The sequence below is a fragment of the Protopterus annectens genome, chromosome 10.part0 (assembly GCF_019279795.1).
Source record: "Protopterus annectens isolate FY-2018-M chromosome 10.part0, PAN1.0, whole genome shotgun sequence".
Taxonomy (NCBI): Eukaryota; Metazoa; Chordata; order Ceratodontiformes; family Protopteridae; genus Protopterus; species Protopterus annectens.
Genome location: NC_056744.1, coordinates 1,152,543,811 through 1,152,556,361, shown reverse-complemented (window position 1 = coordinate 1,152,556,361; position 12,551 = coordinate 1,152,543,811). Strand labels below are relative to the sequence as shown.

Genomic DNA, 12,551 nt, shown 5'->3' with positions numbered 1-12,551 from the left:
CTCACTGCCATACTCTTTGATCCTCTCGACATGGGGGGGTAAGATCTGGTTCCTCCTTGTTTGTTTATATATCACACGACTGACATATTGTCTGTCTGGATTGCAATCGTTCCTAGTGGAAGGGAGTCATGAAATGCCTGCAATGCTAACAGCACCACTCTCATCTCTAGGACACTGACATGCAAGTGGTTCTCATATTCCTGCCAAACTCCTTGGACCGTCTTCCCCAGATAATGCCCCCCCCCACACACACACTATCTGGGAAGTGTCCGTGGTCACTGTAGCTACTGGTTGAGGGAGGATGAACTGTCTGCCCAGAACCACATGAGAAGAATGAAGCCACCAGCGGAGGTCTCTCTTGCTTGATTCAATTATGATAATCTTGTGGGACATGGGCAGTTCCTGCATGGACCATTGGGTGAAAACCAACCACTGGAGAACTTTCATGTGTAAGCGTGCGAGCGGTACCAAGATTATTGCAACCGCCACAGTACCCTAGATCTTTAGAACAACCTTTGCCTCTACTTTCTTCTTTGTGAGGATGCTCTGTACTTGTTGGCGTAGGGTTTGTATCCTGTCAGGAGGAAGTTTGGCTACCATTTCTCTTGTGTTTAAGGCTGCTCCTATAAATACAACATGTTGTGATGGCAACAAGGCAGACTTTTTGAAATTTATTGTAATGCCTAGCTGAGAACAAATGTGAATAGTGGTCGTCCACGTATGGAAACACCCGGAATCCTAGATGCCTCGTGAGCAGTGACTATTTCCATGCATTTGGTGAACACTCTGCAGTCCATAGTGAAACCAAAGGACAGAGCCTGGAATTGGTAATGACTGGCTCCCAGCCGAAAGTGCAAGTGACTCCGGGATCGCCTGTCCATCTTTATATGGTAGTATGCATCCTGGAGCTCTATTGAGCACATCCAATTGTCTTTCTCCAGAAAGGGGAGCATAGACTACAGCATCACAATCCAGAACTTTGATTTTTTTTTTTTACAGACTTGTTTAGTCTGCTGAGATCCAAAATGGGCCTCCAGTCCCCTGTCTTTTTTTGGAACTAAAAAGGACCCTGAGTAAGTTCTGGATCCAATTTGGTCTGCGGGGACTTCTAGGATGACTCTTTTTTTTCTAGCAACCTTTGAATTTCTAGGGTTGCCTGGTCCTTTTGTTTGGGTGGAACATCCGAGACTGACCTTTTTTCTGAAGGGGGAGAGGAAAAGGGTATACAGTAGCCTCTGGATATGACCACATGTACCCATTTGTCATTTATGTTTAGCCAGGCATTTGGGTACAGTGACAAGCGACCCCCGACTGCCTTTTCAGGAGAGCTGGAAGGGCCTACCAAGGAATGTATCCCTGTTACCCTGATTTTGCAGACACCCTCTACCACGAGGTCGGCGTCTTCCATTGCAGTTTCCCCCTCTGCCCCTGGGGGAAGAATCACCATTTGCATCCGGAAAGGTTCTTTGGAACTTATGGAACCACATCTTTCCCCCATTCTGGCCTTTGGGGTAAGACCTGCTAGGGAGGGAAAAATGGACTCACACGGCAGAAAGAGTCTTTCCCTCTTGCTCGCACCTGGTCAGAGTCTCTCTCACTTTTGCCCCGAATAAGGATGAGCCATCAAATGGGGCACTGATAAAGGAAGACTTGAAGGGCTCTGCAAACTCGCATAAGTGCATCCAGGAATGCCTCCTTAAAGAGATTCCTGTACCTGCTGCCCTACTCGCTCGATCAGCCGCATAAGAGATAAGCCGCATGGAGGAGTTTACCACTGAATTTAAGGTAGAAAGCTGCGAAGGTCACCTTGTCTGAAACCTCTGCAGCTGTAGAACCTTGAAGGGTATTTCCCACCTTCAGGAGACCCCTCTGAAGTCTGGTAAAAAGGAGTCAAGTAGTTCAGCGACCTGAGGGTAAAGGCTGCTGATGAGAACATACGCTTTCCGTACCTGTCCATCATACAAGATTCTTTATTTGGCAGATGAACAGATGAGGACGTCTCAAACAATCCATTTTTGGTGGCCACCGCCATCACCATAGCATCTACCGGGACACCTTTTGCGAGGGATTCCTTGTCAGAGGCCAATGTAATAAACTTATTTGGCCTCCTCGGAACAGGTTCCACAGACTCTGGAGAGCCCCACACCTTCCAACTGACTACATTTAGGAGCTTTTCAAAAGGTGGAGTCACCCAAGAGGTGGAAGGGCGAGACCCAAAAGCCTCCAGTTACACGGACTCATTCTCAGAAGGGTTGATGGACTTCCAGCCACCTCTCTACTTAATTATCTCTAGGATGTCTGCAAAGGAGACATCCTCAGAGGGTGAGCGTAAGGACCCTTCTGAATCATTGAGGTCTGTGGTCTGAAGTGATAGACTCCTCAGGGGAGTCTAGATGTTTCCTCTTACATGTTCTCTTCCGAGGGACCTCCTCAGAGGGGTACTCTGGGGAGGTTTCAGAAGAGACAGATTTGCCCAGTGGGGCATCCTGGGATTTTGGGTTTCCACGCTTGGGAGGGAGAGGTGGTACAGAGACAGACTCTGGTGCTTTTGGGGGAAGAGTGTTCAGAGTGTTCCTATTATATACTCGAAGATGCAATCCTTCGAATGTGTCTTGATCGAACTTGAAAGCACGAAACAGCAAAATAGCGAAACGTCATATAAGCGATGTCTTTCCCTGGGAAAGAAATCTCTTGGCCTCCTCCATTAGTTTGTGGTTTTTGTCACTGTAGTGCAATCTCAGAGTTGGTATATTTAAGTAGAGGGGTGTCGTGGGCATAGCCCCCCAGAATGAGGGTGTGTGGGGGGGTGAAGCCCCCCACTTTATGTAATGTTTTGAAGTTTTTATTTTTTGTGGAACTGCGATTTTTTTTCCCTGAGTGTTCGGGATTGTAAGCTTTCGCTTACATGGGGTCGATAAATCAGAGTTCACTTTTTAAAGCGTTCACTGATTTAATATAGACCCTGTTCAGATCTGACAGTGGAGCCGTCTGGGATGACAGCACTCTCCTCATGACCTCGAAAGCACCGCAGCCCCATTCCAAGGGAGCTCCCAGCTCCAAAAAATCCAGAGACTCCCCCTGAACCAAGGCAGTGGACTTTGAGGCCAATGTAGGCTCCAAGCTCACCTGTGCCGAAGCCACAAGAGGGAGAATCGGTTCGGACAACTGTCCAACCCAGTTCTCCTCCCCGGACCCGACGGGCGAGCATCAGCCCCTAGACACCTCAACAGACAAAGGCACCCAGGAGATCAGAGCAGAAAACGGGACCGAAGAAGCCAGAGCGGATCTCGGTCCCAACATTTCCACTACGATCAAATCCAAACACTCCGGCTCTGAAGCCAACACATGGGTCAGAAGAGGAATCGAAGAAGGGGAAGTGGCGGATGTCGGACCCAAATCATTCTGGGCTGGGGTCGACAGAATTTTGGCCAGCGCCGGAATCTGTAACAACCTTTTGACCACCCGCTCCACATCTTCATCCAACAGACTTCTGGAGGACCGAGAGGATGGGGTCAAGGATTTAATGGACTGTAAAATAGGCGAGTGTAAGGCTGAGAAGACTGGTTCCAGGACTGGGGATCTGCTCCATATGCAATACTCTGTCGTCTCCAAAATAACCAGCGGAGCTGAACAGATAGCCTTTTTGGGCCCGAAAGCCTTCGGGTCCGATGATGTATCCTTAGCCTGCTTTTTTGATGGTTCAGATTCCGGAGCCATGGAAGCAGGTCTCTTTGAGGACTTGTCAGATCTAGGGGACTGAGACTGATGAGGAGATTTGAAGGAACTCTGTTCTCTTTCTAAAGCTTCAGAGAAAGGAACCTCCAACAAACCCCTAACAATCAATTTACTTTCCTCTCTAACAAAACCCTGGCACTGAAAGTGTGGCAGAAAGAGCAGGACTCCTGCAGATGGACCCCACCCAAACAGTACACACAACTGGTGTGGTCATCTGTCAGGGACATTTTTTGGCTGCAACGGTCACACTTCTTAAAGCCCGAAGGCTTCGCTTTTTTAGACTCTTTGGACATGGCTAACCCAATAGTCTGCAATCATCAACAACAAACAGGACGACAGCAAACTTTTTTTTTTTTTTTTTTAATAGAACACAAAAAAAAGAGAGCAACTTGGGAGACTAGAGGAGAAGTCTCTAACTCAAACGACAGTCTCCTCCTGCCAGAGGAGAAGTCTAACTTAAACGGCTACTCCTCTAAGAGAAATAACAGTGAAAAGGGAAAAAGCCCTCTAACTTAAATGGGTGGAAAAAGAGTTTTCTAACTTAAATGAACTCCTTACACTATAAAAGGGGTGACAGGAAAGCTTAATATAAAAAATCAACAATAATTCTCTCAAGAAATTGGAGCTGGGCTAGGGAAAGGGTAACAGCCTAGTGAAAGTACGACAACTAACCACAGCAGTAACACCAACAATGTGAGAAAGTCAAAAATATCAAAGTAAACACTAACAGAAGTACAGGTTAACCAAATACTGTAAGAATTTGGACAAAACTAGCATAAATGAGGAAAAAAAGATTCCACTTAGCCTGAGCATAGTAGGAAGCACCCGATCTATTTAGCGGCAAATGAGATCTGGGTAATCTCTCTAAGCATCATAGGATAGGGTACTGCCTTGAGCGACTGGAAGCTCTCGAGCTTTAGTAAAGCCAAGATGGAATCGATTCTCTGTTCTGAACCCAACCAGCAACAATAAAGGCGAGATAGAACAACATAAAATTGTAAGTTTCAGTTAGGAAAATAGCAGCCAGAAAGTTAGTGATGCAGATAGATAGTAAGACAGAGAGTTAAGAAGAATAGAAGCAATACAGCCTGAGGAGTAGCTTAAGGATATGGTATAGAAACAGAGAAGGAGTTAGAAGAGCCTTAGGATCTTGCAGTCTGTGAGGGACTGAAATGTGACAGAAGAGGATGATGGGGCTAGTGTGAAAGAAGAGGAAGACTTGAGCATTAGGCAGGTTTTATGCAGGAGTAGAGCCATGTATTTTTGAGATGATTTTTTAAAGAGGCTTTGAAATGGGTTAGGCCAGGCATAGACCTGGTAGCTAGAGGTAGGGAATTCCAAAGTATAGAGACAGCGTATGAATACAGAGAGTGACCTGGTTTTCTTGTGGGTTTTGAGATAGCCAAGAGATTTTTGTCTTCTGATCATAGGGATCGATTTGGTGTGTAAGGTGTGACTAGACTGGCTAGTGCAGGACAGACAGTAGGCTTGAAAATAAGGCTGTGTAAGGTATATTTGCATATATTTGTGTTTACTTATAAATATATACATATATATGTGTGTGTGTGTGTGTGTGTGTGTGTCTATGTATATATATATATATATATATATATATATATATATATATGGGTCTACTACTAATTACCGACACGACGATTCCCCGACGCCAGATGACCGACAACACACAAACCCGACAACGCAAAACACCGAACACCATTACACAACACCATTACACCGACACGGAATGTAAACAACACGCGACACTACATAGCATACACACTAGCCCTGACCCAAACCCTAACCCTAAGGTCCGACACTATCGCACACTTCACCTACCTGCACCCTAACCCTAACTCACTTACCACCCCTAGCCCAAGCTCCGACACTAGCACACATCACCTACCTGCACCCTAACCCTAACTCACTTAACCCACCCCTAGCCCAAGCTCCGCACACTTCACCTACCTGCACCCTAACCCTAACTCACTTAACCCACCCCTAGCCCAAGCTCCGACACTAACGCACATCACTTACCCGCACCCTGACCCTAACTCACTTAACCCGTCCCTAAACTACAGTCCCTCACTAGCACACACTTACCTTACCCGAACCATACCTCCGACAAACACACTCACCTATCCCACAGCCTAACCCGACATCCCACAATCTCGAGCACTTACCTGACCGCTCCTAACTCCGTCACCATCGCACACTTACCGCATTGCGATCGCACATTCCCTTGTCGGTCTTTCCGCTGTCGGCAAATCACCCTGTCGGTACACTTACCTGTCGGTCATCTGGCCCGGTGAGTTTGTGTGGGAATGGCGTTCGGGCATATATAGTAGTAGACCCATATATATATATATATATATATATATATATATATATATATGCCAATGATTTACTGAATCCACAGCTGCAAAAATAAATGGACACAGCTTACTAAATACAATAATTTGGACCATCATCCTCTGTCCCACAATTTTATCCTTCTCCATTTATTTCATAATGCATTTAGTTCTGATAAATATTGCCTAAATATTCCCTAAAACATATTAATTTTTAATTAATTTAATAATTAATTATTAATATTAATTAGGTTGGGAGGGTGGCTTAATGGCTAAGGTGTTTGCCTTACAAACACAAGGTGCAGGGTTTGAGTCTCACAAGGGATAATTGGCTAAGCTTGAAATGGCTCCCAAGGGCAGTTAGCTTAGTAATAAACTATGAACTATGAACTATGAACTATGAACTATGAACTAATTTTCCTCTTGTCCTAGCAGATTCTCCTTATCTTGATGTTTGGTGTTTCTGTCCAACACCCTCTAAATATCTACATTCAAGCAGTCATGTCTGCCATATTGTCCTTCAAACTCTTCCCTGTCGTTCCTTCTCTTTTCATTACATTATGTTCTCAATAAGTCATCTTCCTGTAAGAGCACCAGCTCCTTCATGGTCTCCATACTCATTGCACTCTATTCTGAGCAAGGGAATGTATGAAGTGCAAATCTTGCACATTTTGTACAACCCATACATATCTGTTATTCTCACAACATCCATTATATATACTTTACATTAATATCATGCCCCTGCCAATGTCAGCTGTTCCACCTAGTACTATCTGCATACTTAACAATAATATTTTAAAAGACCATCAGGATAACAAGCAACTCAGTTTCCATGCATCTTTCCATATAAAACTTGAACATTTAAGGGATGGATGATTCACATTTTTTCAAGTTTATGGTCCTTTATGTTAATAAACCTAACATGAGAGGTGGAGACGTTAGAAATTATACAGAAATAATTGAAATGAGATGGATCATCAAGCTTAGGGCACATATTAACCCAGGCATGAATGACAAAATATCTATTAAGCCTGTTTTAAAGAATAGGAAATTAGTTGTCAGACAATATGTATTTTTAAACTATTTACTTTTAATGTATTTTTCTATTATTATTGCATCTTGATTGAACATCTAAGATATGCTTATATATATATATATATATATATATATATATATATTCATTAATTTATTAGCTAGTCCTTTTAGATTTCACTGCAATGATGTCATCATTTATTTGCAATCTTAATTGATGAACTATATAAGGTATAGTGTTATTCGTGACTTTTGTTAATGGCTTGAAAAAGCCTGTTGGCGAAAGCACTTACCTGCTGTATACACAGAATAAAAGTTTTATTGAATTTTTATGAACTTTCGTGGTCTTCTGGAGAATTTTTTGCCCATTGGATTAAGCTTCATCTATCTGCAACATTTCTCTGCGTAGGTCTGCTCCTATACTTTTGTGTTTATTACTCTAAGACTTATTAAGGAGACTGGTTTGGGAGCGTTTACTCTTTGGTGGCTCCTGTTGCTTATTGTTTTTCATGTATTTAACCTTGTTTAATTAATTTAAATGTTCCTTGTTCCTTTACATAATTCTAATATCATAAATTGCAAATATTTCACCTCCTCAGCAACATCCACGCTGTTAACAAAGGTTGTATCGTCCCTATAAAAATTTGTTACAGCTTCTCATCCATAAGTACATAACTAACATCAACTTCTCCTTAAACCTAAGGATTCCCATCTACATGCATTCTTTGTGCATATTTACTGGTGTTCTAATACAATTTCATGATCAGTAAATAATTTCAAATAGGGAACAATGTCAAGACAGAACAGTAATGGCTCCAAGTTGCAGTAAGTTTTAATCTGTCCACACTTTAAGCAAATATATAACTCACACTGCATGCCATTATCTACAAAGATATGCATCTGGAGCATTTCTCCCTGGGCTTCTGCTGAAAATTGGCTCATTCCAAGTCAAATTTTCCTTGTAAATAAATGTTAACTAAATAAAAATAAATAAATAAATATGTTGATAACTCATAGAAATCTCTCAATACAGTCACAACTTACTTTATTAGTATCCTCACCATAATTAATATTCCATTATTGTTGCATGTCATTTATGACATGCCAAACAGATTTCGCACAGCAACATGCATGGCAGGCAATGAAGTAACAACTTCACAATGTATAAAAATTACACTATGCGGCACCATTACAATAGTCATAATTAAACAACTCTGGCAGCAATAATGTGACATGCAGGTTCTTAATGACCCTGCTTAGGTTTTAGTATCTTCATTTATAAACAATATTCCACCATTAAACATGTTACATGCCATATTCAGCAGGTTTCATACAGTAAATAAATAGCTAACACTAAAGTGATAACACCAAAATGTATTACTGTACACTGTATTGCACACAGTTATAGTAACAGCAATGAAATAGTTTGGCAATGCTTACGCGATATTCATAAATGTGCCAGCTTTTCATTGGAATATGAGCTGCACTACTCAATAAAACAGAAAAATTAGGAAGAACTCAGATAGGACCAGTGCTCCTCACCATTAGTCTTCATGATTATAAGGATGGTCCAAACTTAAAAGTAAATCTAAAGCTACATTGTACAACCCCTTCTTATAAATGGCCACCAATGAGGCTGCTTTCTCATTAAAAAAAAAGTTTAAATAAATCTTACAATTTATAGTATGTCACAATAGTTAAAGCCTACTTAAATACTAATCCTTCACACAATGCATTTTTAATTTAACTTATTTTTGTAGGCACAGGGGTATGAAATGCACTGTGTTGGGCTACAACAGTTTGATACATACAGCAGATGTTAATGAGTTGCTTCCTGTAGTTCAGCTTTAGATTGAGTCTTTGTCTAGTGTTAAATCTGACCAAGTTATTTCACCATATACAACCAAAGTATCACAGCAGTCAATCACAAGCACTTCTGAGCCAGGACTCTTTATTAAAATGATACAAACATACAGATTAAGTGTTTTTGTCCTATAGACAACAGTGCTCCTGGGTTGTCCTTGAAAAGATGTGTGTCCAGTAGGCTATCCCAAGCTGTTAGCAAATTCATTACATAGTTGTTTTTTGAATTCCTGCACCCTCAGATAGTTTTGAATTAGTGCTTTGTTATTCACTATTTGACTATGAATCCCTGCATGTCTGTTGTAGTTTAATGGACTGCCAGACACATTTTCAATAAATGTGCGTTTCAGAGGAAGAGACATTTACTGTTCCTCATGCTGTCATGAGGGTGTATTGTTTTGATCATTAAATGGTTGCCAGTGTTTTTGCTATAACAATTTTAATAAACGATTTAAATTAAATCCAAATATCTGTGATCATTGTAGTAAGTAAAGAAGAAAATAGTACAGACACTGGAAGGTTTCAGCAGTGTTTTATAGTAAATGGGGAGATGCAGCCTAGTAATAAGATACTGGTATGGCTGTGGGGGTGGGGGGTCCATTACTCTGCCTAGAGTCCCATTTGGCAATGCTCTGACTCCTGTCTTATTGTTCAGAAACTGCACTAGTATTTAGTCGCATATGTATGCCTTTTCTTTTTGTTTTTCAGTATTTTAAACCAGGTAAGGGGGAAACCCAGCAGTACTACCTTGTTAAGCAACTTAAAGTTACGCAGTAGGAAAAAAAAAATCACAAAGTGTTCTTGTGACTGCAGGAAGCAGTTCACCAAACCATAATCCTCTGCATTAACTGCCAAGCCTCCACTTATGTCTTCAGTTTCTGATAAATCACTGAGGATTAAAAATCAGAGCCTTTAGAAGCCTAGCCCAAAAAACTGCCCTGGCATGACGCTGGGGCAATTTTTTGGGCTAGGTTGTAAAGGCTCCAGAGCCATTAGCCTAGTACATACCTATGAACCTATAATCAGTCAGTGATGCCAATTATTGAGTAAGAGAGTTTTTTTCTTTGTTTGTTTAAATGTTCAGAAAATGCATGTTGCTGGAAAACCTGTTGTTTTAACTTTTTAAGTGAATTGGAGTAGTTTGCCTATTACCTATCTCAGAGTTTACAGCACATAACTGATTTTGTGAAGTACTTATGCCCTGAGCCTCATAAGCATAGCTAGTGTCAGTGGCACAGGCAGCACCCTCACCTTTGGTGCAGAAGGCTGTGGGTTGTATTCCCACACCATGTAGGTGGACTGCTGACACTGGAGTGCAGCATAAGTGGGGTGCTACACTTTTGAGTGTGTTGTCCTTTGGATGAGATGTTAAACAGAGGTCCCATCTGCTTGAGTTGATCGTACCTCACGTGGATATAAAAGATCCAACAGCACCTATCAAAAAAGAGTACTAGAAGCTCCATGATGCCCTGGTTAAATTTCCCCTAGTGGTATTAATGCTACCTCAGGTCTCCCCGGAAAAAAACAGTAGCCTAGTGAAACTAACCCTGTCAGCAAAGTATAAATACTTGGGATGTGGATGTAAAAGATCCCGCAGCACTTACTGAAAAGAGTAGAAGATCCCTGCTGACTTGGCCAAATTTCCCCTAATCACTATGAATACCACCTTTAGTCCCCCTGACAAGAGGCTACTGGTCAACTGGGACTAATTCAGTCAACAAAAAAGTATAAATAAGTGAATTAAGTAATGACTGCTGCTATATTTCAAATATTTCATTATATCTTTGTACACTATTTTAATGCAGCAGAATCATCAAGTGGTTATACCTCAATCAACTTGTCACTAAAGTGATGTTTGTGTTTTTTGCCTCCAAATCCACTTCAAGCTCCCTTTATAAGTTATGCTATATATAAGGAAATATTGTTTTTAACTTCCATGTAAAAAGAATGGCGGTAGTGTGAGTAACAGCATCTTACACAACTTCTGAAACCTATTTTTCATTTTCACTTTTTTGCTCTAATTACTTTGATTTTTGTTCTCAGAGTTTTTTTTACCTCTTTAACGGTAGTTGTAAATGTTCAACAAAACAAATTAGCTGAAATGCATGTTTTAAGGCATCTAATTTTCAGTCCAAGTGCTGACAGACCCTCTCTCACATTCTTTCCGAGGTGTCAAACTTATAATTGAAATCCATTAGCTGTTAACTGACCACTCTTACTTCTATGTCAAACAACTTTTGACAGACATATAAACCACTATGCTATTCACCAGTGAAATTTAGCAGTGGGAAGATGTGCTTTATGTTGAATGTTGGCAAAATATGACGTATGTTTTAAAAATATGTTCCTTACTATGCAACACAGAATAAAATATGTCCGACTTTCTGTTCTTAATTTGATTTAATGATTTTTTTTCCTTTTTCTCAAAGGCACACAAGGTCTTTGCATGTAATATTTGCACACCTTTTTTGTATTGGTAGCTACACCCTTGACTCAATGCACAGCAGTATACCAACACTTCATCCAACCCATAATCCCAGAGCACGACAAATTATTAGTTTTTCTGTACTGAGAACATTGCCAAGATTTGTAAGACTAGGTCATTCACATTTTTTTTCTGTAGGGAAATGCTATTTCATTTTTAACAGTGGATTATGGATGAGTTGTTATCATGAATCATGTATTCTACACTTTACTGGTATGCTGTTTTTCTTTTTTCTTCTTCACAAGCCCTACTTGCCCCACCAGCTAGCTACTGTGCCCCAGTTAGACAAGGAACATGGAGCCACCACTAATAACCTGTTGCTGAATTAAGCATTATGGTGAGCTGCTGGACATGCAAAAACTTAATATACTCAACTTTAAGCAATTCTATTCTTTCTAAATATCCCTCCAACAGTCCAAATACATGTAACAAATCAAACTTTACTACTTCCAATGTCTTATAACTTCTTTGACATTTAATCTACACACATATATATATATATATATATATATATATATATATGTGTGTGTGTGTGTGTGTGTGTGTGTGTGTGTGTGTATGTACATGTGTATATATAGGTTCATAGGTAGGTACTAGTCTATCAGCCCAAGGGCCTAAGTAAGCCTAGCCAACAAGGTTTCCTGGCTTACGCCACCCAAGAAAGTTAATTTCCTGTGCCCCTGTACAGCAGAGCCACAGAATTCCTATTTCCCATCCACTCATCAAGATTTTTCCTTGAAGAGTGCTAATGAGGAACTTTGCTTGACATAGATGGGTAGCTTGTTCCAGAGTATAGGAAGTCTCTGGGACAGGAATCCCTCCAGCATGTCCTGTTTATTGTGGTGACAAGGCTTAGGTCCCTACAGCCTGTAGCTCGGAGGGATTGGGATTTCTTTAGGTGTAGCAACTCTGGGTTTAACATAGCTTTATATGTTAGGAAGAGATCTCCTCGGAGTAGGCAATATGCTACACAGTAAAGCTAGAGTTTTCTGAGACGGTCAGTGTAGGGTATCTGTTTGAGGCCAGTAATCCTCTTTGTAAGGTACTTCTGTGGCCTTTCCAGCTGCTGCAAATGTCTTGTGAGGTAC

The 12,551-nt window shown here is 41.1% G+C and overlaps 1 protein-coding gene across 2 annotated transcripts in view; it reads right to left on the bottom strand.

Moving 5' to 3' along the window:
• Positions 1-12,551, bottom strand: part of MUTYH (mutY DNA glycosylase) — a 372,894-nt gene that overhangs the window by 129,567 nt on the left and 230,776 nt on the right. The gene's annotated exons all lie outside the window — the stretch shown is intronic.